At 40.6% G+C, this 21,089-nt stretch overlaps 1 long non-coding RNA gene across 1 annotated transcript in view; it reads right to left on the bottom strand.

Annotated features, from left to right (window-relative positions):
• The window catches only part of LOC113459778 (uncharacterized), a 572,931-nt gene that overhangs the window by 14,851 nt on the left and 536,991 nt on the right, over positions 1 to 21,089 (bottom strand). The window contains exon 8 of the long non-coding RNA XR_012581053.1: positions 18,011 to 18,131. This is a non-coding gene — a long non-coding RNA (uncharacterized LOC113459778). The remainder of the gene's footprint in view (positions 1 to 18,010; positions 18,132 to 21,089) is intronic.

The following is a 21,089-nucleotide window of genomic DNA, read 5'->3' as shown; positions in this document are numbered from 1 at the left end:
TCCTCTGCCCCTGTTCCAGTATCTCTAACAATTCCAGCTGCTGTGGCACTGGGCACAGCTCCACCTTCCCACTGCTCACAGCAGCCCCTTGGGCCTTCCCAGCTGTGCCCACTCCCTCTTTGGCACCCTCACCCGGGGTGTGGAGCCCGTGGGCTGGCAGAGCCCTGTGTGGGTGCCAGTGGCCATCCTGCTCTCCTTTGTGCTGCTGCTGCTGCTGCAGAGAAAGTGTGTCCCTTTCTGAGCAAGGGGAAAGGGGGAGAAAAGTGACATTTACAAACCATGGAAAACTTCTGGTTTGTAATTCCACTGTTAAGGCAGCGTTTCCCAAGGGGGTATTTTGCGGAGAGAGCTGAAAACCCCACAGCTTTGTGAAAGTTTTAAAGCCAGAATGTTTACTATTGCAGGGCTGGATGCATGCGGAGATTGCTCTCCTTAAAAGGCATGTGTACCTCTGAGAACTTCAGGTCCCTTTTTATCCCCCTCTCAGATACATATGCTTACAGTTTCACAATGGGTTCATACATATTCATTTCTATGGATTTTGCATGTGACATTTGCCCTAGTTCTTTTTTATCAGAAAGGATTCCCAGGCCAAGTTGACCTCCTCCCACAGGGGGTTCTGTCTCTCTTCATCTGTCTCTCTTTATCTCTCCTTTATCTCTGTCCTTCACTGGCGCAGTTTCCCCTTCAGCCTAGGCCTTAGACTAGAGATGTACATTTCACCTAAACCACAATGGATTTCTACTCTGGGGGATTTTTCTGGGGGGATTTTTACTCTGTCTCAGGGGCAGAAGTGCTGCTTTCCTCCAGAAATGCCTCTGGGGGTGTTTCTTTGAATGGAGTTCCTCCTACATGTGCCCACCTTGTACTCAGAACTTTGAGGCCACCAGTTCATTGTCAGCATTTTGAAAGCCACCTTCCTAAGGAAGCTCACTGTTCATTTTCTCCAGACTGCTCTGTAAGGGACTCGAGGCACATTTTGCTTGTCACTGAGGAAAAAGGCAGTGCTAGGACTGACACATCCCCAAGCACTGGATAACAAACACTCTCATGGGCCAACCTGCTGGAAGCAGATGAGCTGGAATAGCACTCAGATCACTTTGTAATGCTTTTAATATTTCTGTTACTTATACATGACCAACATTTACTTGAATTCCATCCTTGCTTCTTGAATGAAAGGTTTTCCTTTGTCCTGTGAAATCAATATGATCCCAACCTGCTCAAGCCCTCCTGCTTGGCTAACCTAAGGGACACAGAGAGAGATAAACTCCCCATATTTCTTCAACATACTTCTTTTTTTCCTTTCTAGACAGATTTTCCCCTGTAGTTAGCTCTCCTTAAATAAATGAAAGATCCACTGACCAGTGTCAGCCTAATTATCATCATTCCCACACTGCCTCTCTGGCAGTAAGATTCCAACCTTTTTTCCTCAAGAGCCAAGCTGTTTTGGCAAGCTGTGTTAATTGCCCACTGTAATGCCTAAAGATTCTGATACCCTAAAGGGAGGATAAAACAAGGATTAGTAGCTAAACGCTAAAGAATTAAAGCAGCACATACAGAAGAGCTTACAAAGCACTCAAAACCTCAGACTGCAAAGAGAGCAGGCTCCACCTACGAAGTCAACAACATTAACTGCAGTGGCAAAGGCTTCTCCCCCCAGTCTGTGCTTTGGCAACAGCAACAGTATTTCCTTGTTTAGAATAAAGTTATATTTTCATCATTCCCATCTGAGAACAGACAGCAAACCATGTGTCATAAAAGAAAACAAGATTTTTAGACAGAGATTAGAAAACAAGATTTCTCCTTTAAAACCAGGAATCATTTACTGGACTCCTGAAGCCACTGCGCTACAATCTCTTTTTACAGGGGTCTCAAGGAAACCAGCTCTCTCCTGTTAAAACAGTAACAAAGGGGACAATCAGAAGTATTTCAAAGACCTCAGCCACCTCTCTGTCACTGCTTACTATTTCTGTACTGCTGTCTCTGAGTTTTGGAGACACTGCTTTCAATACTCTGATCTCTGAAGTTAACTCTCCCCAGAAGTACAGCAACCATCAGATTTGTACTTGTATTTTAGTTCAGAATCTCTGAGGGAGCCATTTTATTTCTCTCTCAGCCAGGTAGGTAAGGACACAGCAGATAAGCAGCACGGCAGGGAAGTTCCAAAGAAGCAGTGCTTGCTGCTGTCCATCAGAACGGCTCCAGGATGGCAGCAGTGCTGCCGGGATGTCCCGTGCAAGGGAGGAGCTGGGAGAGCCCAGGCTGGGCATGCAGAGGGAGCCCCCTATCCATGGAGCCCACTATCCATGGAGCCCCTCATCCATAGAGCCCCATCCACAGAGCACCATCCGTGGAGCCCACCCCATCTACGGAGCCAACTATCCATGGAGCCCCCCATCCACAGAGCCCCATCCATGGAGCCCATCATTCATGGAGCCCCTCGTTCACGGAGCCCACTATACATGGAGCCCTATCCACAGAGCCCCCCTTTCTATGGAGCCTATCCACAGAGCCCACTATCCATGGAGCCCCCCATCCGCCGAGCCCCCATCCATGGAGCCCCTCATCAATGGAGCCCACCCTCTCCACAGAGCCCCCTGTCCATGGAGCCCACCCCATTCACAAAGCCCCCCATCCACGGAGCCCCACAGCCATGGAGCCTCCCATCCACGGAGCCCCTCATCCACAGAGCCCCATCCACGGAGCCCCCTATCCATAGAGCCCCATCCATACAGCCTCCCATCCATGGAGCCCCCCATCCACGGAGCCCCCCATCCACAGAGCCCCATCCACGGAGCCCCATTCATGGAGCCCCTCATCCACAGAGCCCCATCCACAGAGCCCCCCATCCACAGAGCCCCCAGCCCTGCCCCAGCAGCAGGAGGCACCTGGGCTCTTCTCACCCTTCAGAGCAGCTCACAGCCCCAGCTGGGCCGGTGTCCCTGCACCAGCAGAGCCCTTGGATGTGCACGGACAGCCCTGGGCATCGCACTGCAGCAGAGCAGACACAACAAGCACTGGTATCCAATACACAGCAACAACACAGCATATTATACCACTGTGAACTCCTGCTAACATGTAAATTGCTGTGGTTTGGGGATGATGAATTAGTTCAGTATGAATTTATAAGAAGTACAGACCAGATGTACTTATTTGGATAAATCTTTTGTGCATGAGACTGTATCTGGACCGATATAATGAGCTTCTCTAATTTTGTTATATTTGATTGAAAAAAACCCCAGCAACATTTTAAGACTTTGATAAATTAATTATCTAATCCAGTTGAACTTTCTTCTTTCAATGATTTCCTATATTGAGAGAGTGGATTTTTATAATAGAATTAGATGTAATGAAGTTTGTAAAATGAAAAATTGAAATGATTTAAAAACATTGATTTTTCCTCTACAGATGGATTTTCTCTTGACATGCCTTTCACTTTTTCCACTGTCTTTGCAGGATCACTAAATACCACATGCAGAAGGCACCTGGCATCTCCAAAGCAAAATAAATTTATTTTTGTGCTAACACTGCAGCACAGTAGCAAAACGACCACTTTTATTCACCCTGTTGTGTTTCATACTGTTGGAGGAGGGAGACTGGACGTGAATGGAGCAGATGAGTCTGTGTCCATGTGTCCTGGTCACATCCACTTATTTTCATATTAATTAGACTGTATAAAGAATAAGCACATCTATGGTACATCTTATCATTAAAATATGGTATGACTTTATGGTTTTTAATACACACACATTTTAACTATGTTTTATTCTATACCAAAATTTTGTGCTAAAGCTTATTTGTTGTCCAGAAAATGAGGTACAGTTTAAGACTCTTCTCTCAGCTTTTTAATGTATGATCTTGAGAAAGTCACTTGGCCTGAGACTTATATTTAAATCAACATACGTGAAGTAATTAAAGAATGTCTGTAATTCACTTCTGTGAAGCCATTCAAAATTGATGTAAAGGCTAAGGCAAAACTGATTTTGCCACTGCAGCCAGTTTTTATTTTACTCCATATATCAGCACCTTGAGATGCAAGTTACATTTTTCTGCCTTTGTACAGGAAGCTGTTTTGCTCTCCATAGTTCTTGTGAGAGCTTGCATTCACCCCACCATTGCTGAGGTGACTGAAATGTTCTCTGCTGTAACTAAGCACCAGGAACTTTCCTCATCACCATGCTCATTTTCCCAACTCTCCCCAATGAAGTTTACTTGGTACCCAGTTTCACATGCACACAAACAACAGAAGAGAAGAAAGCCACAGATAACTTATTTCAGCTGAAGAAAGCAACACATAAACCAAAACCCTTAGATGAAATCCCTCATAAAACGAGACAAAGGCACAAAGAATGAGTGAGGAGCTTAATGTGATGTGGCAGGGCTGCACGCTGGTGATTCACTGATGGCTGCAGAACAAGGGAAATGCTCTTACAGGTAGCAGCAAGTTCTCAGCCAGACAGGAGAATAGACTGAAATAAAAAAAAAAAAAAAACTTTGGGCTGTTTTAGAGAGAGGAAGAGAGAGCAGAAGGAGATGGCAAGAAGTCAAAGTACTTAGTGTTTAGAAAGAGATTGAAATTCCTTCAATATTTAACAAGTAAATGTCATATTTGTAAAAGATACCATACAATCAACACTCCAGTTAGTTACTTTTATTTTCTTTAGCTAAGTAAGACACAGGAAAGGCCATGGGCTGTGCCACCTCTTGAAAAGCAAACTGGGACCCAATGCACTGGAGTAAACTTACAGGTAACCTGTGTCACTCATGTGACACACGCTACACCTGGCAGCCCAAGAACATTCCAGCCCCAAGGCACTGTTCTCTACCTGTTATTCCAACCTAAACTACAGGAGAAGCTGAATAACATTCAGCAGGAGAGATAAATTACATTACTGGGCAGGCTGGCAGTGCAGCTATGGGAAGTACCCCAGGAAAAACTGGGGGTACCCAAACACCACTGTGCATTGACCCAATGTTTTACCCTGTTCTAATGAATGCTCCTGGTCTGCCCATAGAGATTCAGGACCTAAGCACTAACAGTAGCACTAAAACAACGTTAAGCTGATCATCCAGAGCAGCACAATCTGAAAAACCCATTGTCAGGGCTGGGAAGATGAAGTGCTTACACAGAGGGGGAATTCCAGTGCAGAGTGTGAATTAACCTTCTACCCTGGACAGCTCCTGGCACTCCAGAGCAATTGAAAGGTCTCTTGGTATGAATGAGAATCAGAACCTGCATCTGATAGACATTCTGCTAGAAAATCATGTTCTGCTGTGCAAGGTGCTTGGACACACTATTTTCACATTTGCTGCTCCTGGTGTGTCAGGACAGTCTAGCGTGAATATGAGACACACACTGGCTTCTTCACAGTAAAGAAGAAAAAACTTAATTTTCTGCTTCAGAAAACAGAATTGCTGGTTCAGAAGGCCAGATAATACCAGTCTTCTCTATGGAGGGAAACACTGAAACAGAATCTTGTAAAGGAAAGTTCTCATATGCCAGCAGTCCTTAACAAGCTGAATTTAGGTGGTGCATACGAGAGAAGGTAGAGAAAGTACTGAAGTCAGATTTATAATTCTACAGAAAGACTTGCTTCTTTTCAGAAATATTTATGTATTTATTTATTTATTGTGTCCTGCATTGATACTGTGCTTGCAGCTGAGAAATATTCCTAAGAAGTTTATGACTGACTATAAGAAATATTTAGTAAGGCAATTTTTATGGTGAAGCTATGATTAAAAAAGCACAGACTATTGCAATGTTTTTAATTATTATGAAAAAACCCCTTTTTTCTTGCACTATTTTACACATGGAAAGTGCGAGACAATTAACTCCAAACTGCCTTTATAAGCACAGAGTTTTAATGAGAAATCTAATGTAAAGCAACAATCTACGCAAGTACAGGAACCAACACTACAAATTCTCTTCATGCCAGTCTAAAAAAAAAACAAACCAAAAATCTTTATGTCCATGTTAACGAGAAAAGATGGGTATGAAGAACTCTAGACTGATTCACTCAGCTTCCAGCCAAGACCTGCCCATGGGTACCCCTGAAATGCCAGGGGCTTTCCAAGACTGTCCAGAACACAGGATACAACTCTCCTCTGCTGGATCTGCACTGACAACCACACCAGTCTGCTTTCTCAAAGCTCTCCAATAGTGACTTAAATCAAACAAACCAACTAAACACCAGGACAGGGACGTGACTTTTAATTTTTATATCTGTGAGGGGTGCTCTTATTTAAATTCTCTTCCTCTGTGAGCCTGTAAATATATACATTTTATCCCTTAGAAAGTGGAGCAGCTTCCACAAATAAGCATATTAGATGGAAGGCTCAGACAATGAAAGCATAGGTTGCATGGACTGTAAAACAGTGATTTTTGCAAGGCTTGTAAATGGACTATTCTTAGAAGATTTGCATAACAAAAAGAAGTACTATTCTAGAACTACCTCACTACAGACAGCCTGTACCTACCCTCTACTAAAACCCATGTCCTGTGCCCAATATTTTTATGTTATTCATTGAATAAAGACTGAATATAGAAATAGCAGCACAAGCAGAGTTTGGCAAAATCAAAGGTGACCTTCAGATTTCAGAAGGTGACTTCAGAGAGCAGCAGAAAAGGACCTTGTGTCTGTAATTCCTTGTGTCTGTAAGTGTCCTGACACCCAGTGGGAACATAACCCTGATCTGGCCTTGTGTGCTCCTCCCTGTGGATGAGGGTTTGAGTTGTCTTGTTGATCCTCACACATCAGCATCTCTTCAGAAACACTCCAGAGAAAACAAGACTTTTTTTTTATATCTTCCTGATCAATTACCCTGTAAGTTTAAATTAAAGAAACTCAGCAGGTCAAATAACAATGTTTCAACCTCACCTCTTTTACTAAGATCTTATTTAAAAAAGGAAACGGAATTAATTTGCTTCTGGTTGCACACTTCCATGACTGCAGCTCCTCATAGATACACTCCTTATTTCCTTAATAAAGCAAGTCTTAGCAGAGGCATTTCCCCCCAGTATTCACAGTGGAATACTTCAGCACTACTGATGTTCTGCTGCGACCTTATGTAATTACAAATTGGAATGGCCAGCTACTCAGCTACAACAAAGTGAGAAAGATTTCTGTGTTCTTTAGAAATGAAAGGAGATATTCTGAATTTTTACTGCAGTGTGTAGTTAAGAACAAATTTTCTTGACCATAAGTGCAACTGAAATTTCTTCTAAGGTGATAAAGCAGCACAGAAATCAAAGCCTCTTACTGTACATTCAGATCAGCTAATTGGGAAAACTTCCTTTTTAAGTGTTTAAACCTAAAGAAATCTAAAAGCCAAATTACCTTGGAAAGCTTGTAGTGCTTGTAGAACAGATTAATCCACCTCAGAATGAATACATTAGCAATGAAGTCACAGAATGCTTGCATCAGGTTTTCCTGCAACATTTCATGCTATATTAAATAACTGGTAGCACAGAGCAAAGCAGAAATGCATTTGCAGAAAAACAGGAATAATGCACATAATTACACATGCATTTTAAAAGTTCAATGGATTGTGGAAGCACCACCCACTAAACACAGCACATTCAATGCACCTCAAATACAGGAAATAAAAATAGAAATCAAAGGCATGAGGTGAAAACCATGACTCATAAACCCCCAAGAGCAGCCTGTATGTTTTCAGTCCTCACAAAACTTGGAGTTAGAAAAGGGAAACCTTGGGAACAAAACAAACAAAACCCCAAACACCCCCAGCAAATCACAAGGAGCGCAAGAGCTGGAGTGCACATAATAAAGGAGGGAGGCTCTGCAGGGAATGGCTGGGCTGGGAAGGCAGGAATGCACACAGCAAGCCATGAAGCTGCAGGGAGGAGAGGGAAAAGGAGCTGCAGGAAAATAGATTAGGCATCAGAAAGAAGACAGACAGACTGACTTCTGCACCATTGATTAAAGACCTAAATAGGAACATGAGTAACAGAGGATGGACATCAGGGACGTGGTTCAGGAAAAGAATTCCATTTATTCTCAAGCCATTAGGGAAAGCAGCACTTCCAAAGAAAGAACAGAAGGAATTGAAAAGGTAAAATAAAACACTACTATCTGGGATGAGAAGGAGCAATTACTCACGTGTTAACCCTGAGCAGAATGCCAATCTAAAATTTCAGCCTGTGGGCTCTAGTACACAAAGAACACTCCTGCAGTGGAACAGCATCTCCCTGCAGTGCCTGAGTGCTTCCCTCTGTGCCCCAGGAATGAATCCCCTGTCAGGGCTGGGCAGAGAGGATCAGAAAAGGCTCCTGCCCTTCCTCACCACCCTGCTGGAAGCTCTCTCCTCTCTCCTGCAGCTCCCAGGGAACGTGAGGCTCCTTTGGGGGCCTCAGAACACGGAGGAGAGCAGTTCAGCATCCCAATCAGCACTGACAGTAAGTGGCAGAGGCAATTTTGGAGAAATGCTCTCTGTACCATACTGATCTTTCAGCTGGCAATTAAGATCTCACCTGCAGCCACCTTTGCTTTAAATGCTTCTATGGTTCTGCCATTTAGTGTCCAGCCTGAATTTAATAAAAATACAGATTTTCATCTGAATTTTAAACCCCACGGGCAGACACAGTGTTAGCTGTTATTCTGGCATCCAACAAAGGGTTGTAATTAATCATTTTGCTAGCATGAAATGTGTTACATAATTGCTTAAAAATCAAGTTTCATTAACACTGGCATTAACTATTGAAAACTGGCAGAAGTACCATTAGAAAATGAATGAATCATTTAAATTAGAAGCCTCATTTGTATTTTTTCCCATCAAAATCAATGCATAGGAAATGGGCATACCCAACTTCAGAAATAATACTTCTTGTTGGTGAGGAGGAGAGGGAAAATGAATTTTCCTCTGAATAAAACTCAAATTAGGTTTTTTTTGTTACATGCAATCTTAGAAGCGGAAATAAACGCTTGACTCACTAGTTTTCAACATAAATGTCGGCACTTCTGAAAGAAATTTCAGTTGTTTTCAAGATTAAATTATATACCAAACTTCGGATATCTTTATTTGAAAAGCTCTACTTGCATTTATTATAGCATGATACAATATTTAGAAAAATATTTTGCTGTAACTTTGCCAAGTGACAGGTCCAAAATAGAGAAAGTAAAGAGTTCTTTTTCAGCATATAATGTTGGAAATCACTGCCTCAAATTGTAGTGGTAACAAAAAATGTAAGTGGGTTAAAAAGGAGAAATTCTAGTGGAGAATGGATTGTCTCACTGATTAAAGGAGTGGGTGTGCAAATCCCTAACTTCGTTCTGGGATATCTTCCCACTTCCCAGCAAAGAATGCCATTATGTGTGTGCTGCTCCTACACAGATTGCCCCTCAATTTGCTGCTGCAAGTTTCACAAGCAGCGAGCCAGATAAACCTCTCTGAAGGGCAGAGCCCAATGTGGAAGTTTTCAGGATTAAACACCAATGTACCAAACTCCTCTCCTCCAGCCAAGGAACTGAGGTGTTGCTCTGCAGCTGTACAGCTTCCCTTGCTTGCTTTGCTGTGATTTTTCCTATAGAAGGAGAAAGGGAGGGATTTACTGTAGGAAACTACCTACCATATTCCTAGGCAATGCATGTGAAAGCAAGTAGGTGCAATGTCAGTAAATGCTAATTATACTGGAGGTCCTTAAAATCTTAATAAAAAAATTCAGGATCCAAATCAAATAGTGGTCAAATTAATATGTTATTAATACTAACTAATTATATAATAAATAAGTTGTATAATATATATAATATTATATATATATTATATGTATATAATAAGTTATATAATAATATAATACGTTAGCCTCAGTGTTGTTTGAATTAAATGAAATTAAGTAGATCAAAGGATTAATACTATGGCTAATCAAGCTGTAGACACAAATGGTAACAATAAGTTAACGTTCATGGCAGGTTATATATTCAGCTAAAGAATTTAATTTGTCTTGGTCATAACTCAACTTAGGAGCTCATTAAATATCCTAAAACTGAAGGCAAAGTGGAGAGCTCATGCTGTTCAACTATTTGTTGAAAAAGCTATCAAAATGAAAATAACATGGAAAATACAATCAGTGGGTCAAATTACGGAAATTCAGGTGCAACTTCCACCTTAGAATCTCTAGCCATTAGTAGAGACATTAATAAAAATCATTCCTGTCACTGCCATTTTAAAGCAAAATCCAAAACCGTAAACTATTTTCAACAAGTTTCCCAAAAGGTCTGAATAGGCATGGTACAAAATGAGCATTTAAAAAATCCTCTAACCATGTATTTATGTCATGGCAGCTACTCTGCTTTATGTCACATCAAATAAATAAAGAAATGCCAAATAATTAAAGCAGTTTCCTCTAGTGATTTGGAGCTGGCAGCTGTGTGAATAGAAAAAAATCACCACTGGTCTTCTTTCTGTAACACTGGCATACTGTTTGCAGGGTGTCTTGTAGGTTTCATATCAACCAAACCACTAACAATGGACTAATATTTGAATAATTAACTCTCTTCCTTCCTACGTACCCAGAGAATGGAGGAGCTTTAACATCAACAGCTTCACAGAAAGGCAAACTGATCACTGAGGCTCAGCCAAGCCAAAACTGTAACACTGTGGCTTTTTCTGTTTGTGTGAAAATACACCATCAGTGAGAATGGAGGGAAAAAAAAGGAAAAGAAAAGGCAATTTTGGAACTAACACCCAGTATTAAATATAAGCTGTAGAAGCTCCGTTTCATGTATCTCTCCTTGAACTGAGTAGATGGAGTGTAACACTCTAACTCACTGGTTTTTGGTGGATATTGGAGAGTTTTGTTCAGACATGGCTTACAGAAAAAGGCCATGATCATACACAGCTGGTTAAGAAGTAAAAGGCAGCTGTAAGCAGCAAGTTCTCAGGCTTTTTCCTTAAAAACAATAAACACTGTGTCCTTGGCTAAGTGATAAGAAAAACATGGTGGAAAACATGGAATCCTTGTATGTAGTCAGCAGCAGGATAAAAAACAAGTATTAGTCTCAACAAGAAAGGCACAGGTATTAGTGTTGGAGAACTTTGCTCAGACATGGCTTGAAGGAAAAAAGGCCAGGAAAATCTACAGCTGATGGAAAAGTAAAAGGCAGCTGTGAGGAGCAAATTCTCAAAGCCTGTTTCTGTAAACAACAAAGTTCTCAGGCACATTTCTGTAAACAAAGTTCTCAGGCTGTTTTTTCATAACAGGTAAATATCTTATCCTTGGATAAGTTTTGGGAAAGCAAAAGTGACAACCATGAAGGCCTTGAGAACCATTCATATCAGGGTGAGAAAACAAATCTTGGTTTCAATAACAAACCACAGCTATTGAAAACAAAAGGAGGGATTAATGTGTAATTTGTAACCTATGATGAGCTCGGGTTTTGCAATATGTATGAGCTTAATTAACACTGTTATAAAATGTGCATGGTGGATCAATAAATCGGAGTTCGATGCTGATCAGAGGATGGGTCGTCTCCCTTCGCTTTCTACATATTAGCAACAATGGAGGGGTTGGCATGTAATCTGTAACCAATGATGAGCTCAGCTTTTGCAATATGTATGAGCTTAATTAACACTACTATAAAAGTGTGTAAGCTGGATCAATAAATCGGAGATCGATGCTCATCAATCGGATGTGTGCTCGTTCTCCCTTCACCTTCCTCAGGTGGATTTCAGGAGAGCACTTCAAAGTCCACAAGACAGAGCTGGGCTCTCAGGCTCAGCCCCTGAGGTTTCTGGTCCCAGCTCCACGTTCTGCACGCAGATGTCACTGTCATTACCACACTACACGTCAATGACTGCCAAGTTCCAAAGGACACCAGCCAGGTGAGAAACATTTACAGAAAAAAGGTGAAACCATGGTGATGTATTTCCATACCCTTAATACACTATAAATATCAGAACCAAAACCCAAAGTCTAATACACCGTCACATGGCAAAGGGAGAAGTAAAAATGATAGATACAAGGTAGAAAAGAGTGCAGTGGGAGGGACTGGTCAAGCAGATCTAGGAGGCTGGAATTCTGGAGGGTTTAGGTTAGTTAAAAAATGTACAGACACAGTAACAATTATTAGCACAGGTCCCCTCTTTTCTAGCAGTTCTGAACAGAAAGCTGCCCTGGATCCATCCATATTTCACCAACTGCTCTATCAAGCAATGATATGTACTTATTAAGTAGGAAAGCATTTACTTGAAATTCATGTTTGACAGTGTGATCCGGATCTGAACTTTCTACGAAACGTGCCAAAGGACATTGGAACCATATGGCAACAAGCTGGGTTTGCACATCTGCTGGCTTCTGCATGTCAAGGGTTCCAAATAATTTTCCTTGTGTCTCTTCATCACACAAAAAATTAAGGTAAACAAACAATTCAACTGGTGTAACATCACCTACGACAGATGCAAAGCTGCCCAATGGAGAGTTGGTACACTGCTTCTATTTTTCATTAAGTGTATCACCACTGCAAGGACTCATTTACATATTACTTTATAAATTCATATGTAGTACCTAATTAAATATAATGATCTTGCAGTCTCCTTTAAAACTGACACGGGTCAGGGTGGCATAATAAACTCAGGTTTTCAGATTCATATGCAGCCAGAGGTAAAGGACTTTTTGGGATAGTAAAGATCACAGGCCAAACCAATCAGTTGTTTGAAAACTGCATAATAAAACAAAAGCCAAAAAGAATCACCAAACACAAACAGATTTTTTATATATGTGGCTTAGCATCCAAAACCAAACAAAAATCTGTATTTCACAAGACATTTTTCCTCTTCTTAGAAGGCAGCACACAAGTTACCAGCTGTAACTCACTAATGTCACCCATTGTCACCCAATGGCATCAGTTGTATGAGCCAGTAAGACTGGCTGTGTAACCATCTTAACAAGGGAATAAGGAGATTGGAGGTACAGGAATTCTTATTTCATAAAGCTGCTTATCTACATCAGCGAAAGTCTTCATGCCCTCTCATCTTATGCATGTAAGAACTGAAGCCTGTCAAAGCAATGAGCTGACAAAAGGGCAGGACCCTGAGTCAGTAACATTTTTTTTATATATAGAGATTAAAACAATGCAGTTATAAACATCCTACAGGTTGCAAGAGACAATCAATCTCCTTTTTGGAAAGAGCAACGTTTGGATGAAAACTGCTACCCTAAACATCAGGTTTTTCACATAAAAATGTCTCCAATGTTTTCCCATTTTCTGTTCTTCCTAGAATACGGAAAAACTTTAAAAGTTCCTTTTGAGTTTTAGGACTTGAATGTTTTAGCACTGAGCCTCCTATAGGAGACTCTCACAAAAGCATTCCCTTTAACAGGGGCAGGCAAAGACTCAGAGACAACAGAATAAAGAGCTGGGAGCAGAGTATTTTCAATAATAAAAAGGTTAAAGTTAGGGGGCAAGTGTGCAAAATCCAATGTATTGTTTTAAACTGTAGGCTGCCAAATCTGATTAAAAAAACATTGCATCCCATTTGTGGAAATGCATGTGTTTGTCATGGAGAGGGAAAAGCCCCAAACAAACCAACCTGCAGCTCAACAGCAGCTGAAGTGAAGGCGTGGGGAGTTCTCTGCGGATCAAATTGATCTCTGAGGATCAAATGCTGCACATGGGTGGAGGCTCAGAAGCAGTGCTGAGCATCCAGGTGGAGTGAAAAATTCTGGAATCAACAGCTTGGCAGGGATGTTCCCAAAGTGGGACACACACACAAACAAGAACTCGAAAGAAAATTTCTGAGGACAATGAGAGTGATGGTGGGATGCCTCCAGGTTTAGCCCCAGGCTGACTGAAGGCAAATGCATGCTTCTCCCTCCAGACTGCAATGCTGCCTCAGAACTGCCATCATGATCCCTCTACTGCTGAAATTAAATTCATTTGAACTTCAAAAGCTGGTGTGACTCCTGTCCCAGTTTGATTTCTGTTACAGAACAGAATCGTGGGGTTGATAAAAAGCATCAGTTAGTGATAGGTAATTATTTAAGCACCTCTTTTTCAACTTTCTGCCTGAATATGGATTTTGTTTTTTCTGTTGTAGGCAGAGCACGTTCTGATGTACAATGAATTCTGCATAATGCACACAGCTTCCTCCTCAGCCAGAGTAAGTATTTTTTGCTGAGTAGCACCAATTTCAGTCTTCGATCCTGGTTTACACTAATTATTATACCGACATCAATGATTCAGCCAACACCTCTGTTGTAAATACTCTCTAAAATTAAAGCACATTGTTAAGATAGTGGTTCAGTAACAACAGAGTTTTCAGTTCTGTGAGAAGACTGCTGTCTTAAAAAAAAAGCATTCAAAAGCCTTTACCCAAACACTTTGCACATGTAGTAAAAAGGCATCAACATTTTTGTCGTATTTGACATTTCAAGGATATTCCCAAGATTTGTAATAACAGTAAACCAGGTGGAACAAATCTCTGAAGAGTATAAAACAGAATATCCAATCTTTTCTAATTACTTTCCAAATCTTTATGTCTGCTTCACATCTGCCTCTTCCCTGCAAGCTGAATTTCCCCCCAAGTAAACCTTGGAACAGTTGTTGCATCCTCTGACTGCTAAGGACTGTGACATCTGGATCCCAAGGCAGCCAGATGGCAGCTCCTCACTGAGGACACACAATTTCCCTTCTCCCCTGACCTGCTGCAGTCCCTGGTGCCAGCACCAGGGAGAAGGGATGTTCTGCTCCTCCATCTCTTTCTGTTCTCATTTCTGCCCTTATGCCTGAGGAAAGCCAACACTGCTGCTCTGCTCCACACACAGGTCTACCGCTCAGAATGCTGGATAAATTCTAATGCACAGCAGTGGAAATTCAGAAGTAGAAAACCCAGGAAATAAGACCAGATTTTTGGTACTTAAAACCTTTCATGCCTCGCATCCACATGAGAAGTAAGTATTTTTCAAGAGAAAATAATTATAGTTATTAAAGGACATTTTCTTTTAGAGAAACAAGACTGCCCATGACTGCAAGGCTGCAGAATGAAGACTAGAAAAGATTGTGAAGTCAACAAGCACATACACCTATTTGTACACACACACTAATTCCAGTAAAGTTATCAATATGGCTTGAAAATATTTTCCATCATCTCTTCCATTTCAAGTTGGTCTCAAAATACTTTCTTTTAAACTTAATCTTCCATAGACACAGCCCCAAACCAAAATATTTCCTCTCAGAATGCCTGATATTTATTCAGCTGGTTTAAAGAAATCTGAGACTTTTAGAATGCGTTTTCCATTTTCATATACTAAGGGTATAATTTTATGCCACTGTTGCTATTAGAAAAGTTACTGATTAAAACTTCAGTTTGTGTAACCTCCATGCAGAATATTCTGGTGTTAAACTGAGAAAAAGAAACAGAAGATAAAGAAAGTACTACCATGCTTAACATGTGCCCTGACTAAGAAGCAGCAACAAGCAGGAGGAGAAGAACTCAGAGCTGTGAAGAACTGCCCCCAAGAAATATCACCAAGAAGGTACGGGACTTTAGAAATACGTTTGCGACAGTATGGGACTTTAGAAATATGAAATATAACAACAAGATAACAACGGGTGAGGAGGGTGGTTGTTGCCCTCCATCTTCAGGAAAGAAGAAGAAGACCTCTGTTCTTGAAACCCCTCGGCCCCAGGGGGTGAATTTGGGGGGGACAGGTGTCCCAAAAGTGAGAGACTGTGATTTTTTGGACAAAGCACCCTTAAAAGGGGATCCCTAGAAGCAGCTCTGGTCCATGTGCAGTGGTGAGAGCACTGGACATGGAAGGAAGATGTCACAATGGCAAATGTTCTCCAGGCCGTGCCATGTGTGACAGGAAACACAAGAGGTCTCAACTCTGTTTCCAGGGGAAGCCTATGGCACAAGAGGGACTCCTCTCCTCTTGATGAACTGAGAATTGATTATCTAAGGGGTACTGATGGACCAAGAGTTGGTGATCTGAGGGGTGGATGTATTGGAAATTTGGTGGGGGGAGGAGGAATGTTTTTGGAAGGTTTTCATTCTGAGTTCTGTGTGTGTTTCTTTTTATATATAGTTGTCGGTTAATAAAGTTTTCTCTTCTTCATTCCTAAGTTGGAGCTGTTTTGCTCTATTCCTGGTCACAGCTCACAGCAGACACCAGGGAGCATTTATTTTCTAGGGGGCACTGGCATTGTGCCAGCATCAAACCATGACACAGACCTATGAATAGAAAAAATAATTTATGATTCCTCAACAGAAGCAGAAGATCTTCAGCTTTTTCAATGTGAGGGCAATTATTTTTCTGTTAGGCCAGGTTGAACTACTTTACCTGATAGACTCAAGTAAGTGCAAAAATCACCAAGACTTCCCTCAATCCTCTCCTGCTCCCATTAAAGTAGAAAATCAGTAGGTTTGTAATGGAAGATAAGGGTCTGACTTTGAGAAACCGTTTTTATGATGCATCAACCTGGCCAAATTCAGATATAGTGGCTACCGAGTGCAAAAAATCAAAATTAAAAAATCTAGGAAAACACATTTGTGGGTGTAATTTCTATGCACCTTGCACTGCAATAACTGCATTAACTGTAAATGAATTACAATTAAAACCAGCAGCTATGTTGGAAATTTTGGCCACATCAAAATAATTTAAACACTTCAGCAAAGAACACAGTGGTCTTTTATACCACAGCAGGGAATCATAGCCTACGTGGCTTCTCCTGCATTAGGAATGAATGAATGAATGAATGAATGAATGAATGAATGAATGAATGAATGAATGAATGAAGGAATGAATGAATGAATGAATGAATGAAGGAGTTAAACAATTATATTTTCGAAGGCCCTAATATTTTACCTTGGTGGATACTAAAGTTGGGAAAGTAGAAGGAAAAAAGTCAAGAATAAAAGAAAACTAAAATTAAATGCTAGAAACAAGTGGAATTCTGTACTGAAGGTCTATCCAAGCAAAACACCCTGACATTTCCAAACCTGGTGCAGGTTGTGACTCATTAGCTGTACTCAAGAGTCAGAAGGTAACAGGAAAAGAAGTTTTTGATATGCCAAGTTTCACCTTTGTGTATGTAACAGAACACATACTGCAGATGCTGGAACTTGTTTTCAAGCACTGTTAAAACTGAAAGCAAGATCCAAACGGAAAGTAGCAGAACCAATTTTAGGAAGACATATTACTAAATTTTCTTGAAAAACATGACATTGGAACATTACTAAGAAAGAGGGCTGCCTCCTAGATAAGCTACTAAGTGTTTTTAGGATACAAATATATATATATATATAATTAGAGGATAATTTATACTAATTCAGGGCAAAGTGGATTTCTGTGGTCATGAAGCTGTGAGAAACTGGAGGGCAGCCAGGTTCCTGGAAAAGATCGATGCACATTCCAGGATCTGATAAAGAGTACTGAAAGAAAGTTATGACTACAAATACATCTCAGTGATACTGCATGAATGCAAGGTCATTATTCTGAAAAGGATACAAAGATGAAAAAACAACTCAGAATATCAATGTGGATTGATGTGACATACACTTGGACAAGGCACAAGGACAAACCTCAAGAGCTCGATCAGTCATGTTCAAATATTTCAGTAATCATCTCTTGTTTGACTTCACTAAAGCCTTTGACTCATGGTTGGCTATGGCTGAAAATGCTTGAAAGGGGTTTTCTATCACTCTTAGACAAGCTATGGTGTAGAACTTAATCAAAGTTGCTGTGCTAGAAGTGAGAACAACCCAAGAGTGGCTCTCCAACAGGAAAAGCTGACCCCCAGAGAGCCAGGGGATATCCCAGACCCGTCCATATTCCCTTCATTATAAGTAGCACTTCCAAGGTGGTTTTTAATTCATTGCATTCATCCTTATCATGATTTTATGTATTTAGAACAAGCACGGTCCCAGCTGTACTATAGACAAAATTCCTGTTAATGTTTATGAACAACCTTGTGTTAGAGTACTAATTTGGCTGAGTTTTAGTGATTCTTAGCATGGCTTTCCATTTACTTACACTGGACAAATAAGTGCTAACCTCATTTCCATCAGGACCTGGCACAGCTCCAGTGAAGCCGAATTAAACACCCTGTTTTACACGCCAGTGTAACAATGGAGGCATAAGAAGACATCAAATACAGCAAGAGTCCCAAGAGAAGCTGCAAGGTAATTAATAACATGCTGTCACAATCACAAGTCTCAAGGTGAGAAGAAAAAGCAGTAAGTTAATTGCTTCTTAATGATCTATTAATACAGTCCTTTATTTGTTAGGTATACACCCAGAAATGTATTTAAGCAATTATCTAGACTCAAGTTGCTCAACAGCCTCATTAAATTCTGTGGGCCTCCTCTCTTACAGTCATTGATACCTTCTCTTCATTTGGGGCTGGGGACAAGCAGAGGTGAAGGAGTCAGCAGAGAGGTGGTTGTGAAACAGCAACACTTGCAGAAGGATGCTTTTATGATGTGTTGAATGCAAAACACTCAGCAATGTAAGTCAGGGATGCAGAGCGAAGCTCTGGTGGACCCCAAGTACACTCTAGGAAGCACAGCTGTATCAAAGTTATAACAAAATATCTGAGACAGGGAGGATTCAGCAAAGACATCTTGGCACTACAAAAAATTGTGTAATATAAGCATGCATGACTTCCTTTCTCCCTCAACCATGACTTGATGCAATCTGCCAGCTACTGCAGATGAAAGTCTCATTCCTTAAGTATCCTGCAGCAACAATCTGAGAAGCTGATCTGATAAGAAAGCAGACAATAAAAAGAGCATCTTCAACACCTAAAGTTAAAACGAGCAAGGGTGACAATGCAAGTGAGAGACAAAAGAGCAAACATTAAGAGAATGAAAAAAATTTAGGAGTAAAAAGCCACAAAACTGAACAAAGAGAGAAGGATGATTTAATTACATTTTTAGAAAGAATGAGGGGATAATTGTGTGATAGTAACCCACTGCATGAATTGTTGGTATTTTTACCTATTCTTCTAAACTAAAATCACCCTCCTCTCTCTTACTGGAACACCCCTACTTCTGAGAATGCAGAAATTTCACATAATATTTTGCAGGAAATGCTTAATTTGGTCCTGCAGTTCAGTGCAGCAGCCTGGTCAGCTGGGTGGCCTTTCTGCCCTGGAAATGAAGAGGTTGAGCCTCTCCCAAAATGGTTCTGTCCTGCAGAGATGGGAATGGAAAGCACCACCAAACACTCTGGATTCTATGGTTTTTTGAAACTCAAATGGCACAAGGTTTAGGGATACAGTAAACTGAAGAGATTTTTTTTTTTCAGTTACACTGAGTGAGAGTTTAAGAAATGATCCAAGGACAGGAGAAAAAACCCATGCCTCACATTTTCTGGTGAAAAATATTCAGGTCATGGATGCAGTTTGACCCTTGCAGAAAAGGCTTAACATAGTTCCGCAATTCAGAACAACTTTTTCAGTACAAAACTACAGATTTCTAATTTCCACTTAACTGTGTAAAAATACTATGAGTTCTGTCAAGATATTCTAAGTTCCTACAGTTCAACAGAAATTCAGTGTGTATTTTAACAGGTCAGTTGAGTGAGTAAGGCTGCAAGATGCCAAGAAATCACAGTTAGAAAATAAGCAAGATCACAATGTATCTGTTTTAAAAAAACATCATAGTGAATTCCCTCCTTGTTGGACTGGTATTTCAAGCCCTGAGGCCCATAAGTGAATTGCTTTTGTAATAAATCTTAAATAAGCTGGGTTACAGAAGGAACTCAAACTCCTCTGACAGTACAAGCTGTAAAACGAGAATAGAACTTGACCATCAGAAAAGCAGGACTCTATCAGATGAAGGTCATCCTGCCTCCAAGAGTGGCAATAAGCACTTCTAAGGTAAAACTATTCTAACTGTCAAGTATTTTTGGCCTAGGAATGTCATGACTTGGATGGTATTTCTATAAATTTAGCATCCCTTCACAGCCATCTCTTGCATTAACTAATTTATTTAATTTATCCCAACTGCAGCATGCACAGCTGCTTTGATGGGGGTCCAATGAAATACAAATAAACCTGGGCTGCTTATCACAGAAGTCAAGCATTTTTTAAATTATAAGACAGTTGCTAATCATGTATTTGATCAAGCTGCATATCTGCATCCCTTTGTGTCTTTGGAAGCTTTGAATTAAAGAGGAATTTAGACCAAAGTAAGTACGCAAGTAATTCAGTGTTTTATCATTTACTGGGAAAAGACTGAACCCCCTCCATGCAAAGTAACAAAACACACTGAATTTTTGGTGTTTGCTTTGTAACACAAATGAGACAAGAGCCTACTAGCCAGTTCCTCAAGTGCTGGTCAGAAGACTGCTTTTTGGGCTGCTTAAAGCAAAGCTCTCAAAGTGTGTGTCAGCCACTGTCTGTAAGAGAATCACAGAGCCTGAGCTGATGATGTGGAAAAAGGCTTCCTGTACGGAAAACTTCCTGGAATTCCTATTGTCAGAGTTATGCCTATGCACTAGGTGGTTTTTTTACCAATACACATCAGTCAATGATACTGTTCCTAGCCAAGTTTAAAATATCTGGTTTGATTACAGTAAATTCTCCAATTCTGCAGGGTAACACGTCCCATAACTGAAAACAGAGATTAAAAAATAATCAATAAAGATTGGCACTGTATTTCCATTTAAAATGCTTTCATATATAATTCCCCAATAAATAACTGATGAATTCAGAACTAGCTGATGGGAAAATAAGTTTGACATGCCTGCTAGTGGCCTTGCAAATACACATGAGCTATTTCTGCTTATTCATGTATACCATTCAAATGGCTACAAATCACTTCACTGCTTACTCAGAAAAAACGAGCCCTGCTCACCCACAGCACTTACCAAGCACTTACCAAGCCAAATGCATTTCATTATACAAGAGTGTAATTTTAACAATTATTTTTAATGGGGAGCAAGAAAAATAAATCTCAAAGCGGGCTGTGTACCCACAGAAATAACTTATCCCCCTGCAGTCTGTCTCTTCCTTAAGTTCATACCACGATTAAAAACCAGCCTTACACTTCCCAAGAGGAGGAATTCATTGTTTTCTATTTGTAATTCCAGTGGTTTGTTTGTTGTTAAGCAATAAAATACCATTATA

This window comes from Zonotrichia albicollis, chromosome 7 (assembly GCF_047830755.1).
Source record: "Zonotrichia albicollis isolate bZonAlb1 chromosome 7, bZonAlb1.hap1, whole genome shotgun sequence".
In the NCBI taxonomy this organism is placed as follows: domain Eukaryota; kingdom Metazoa; phylum Chordata; class Aves; order Passeriformes; family Passerellidae; genus Zonotrichia; species Zonotrichia albicollis.
This window is presented reverse-complemented; position numbering and strand designations above follow the sequence as displayed.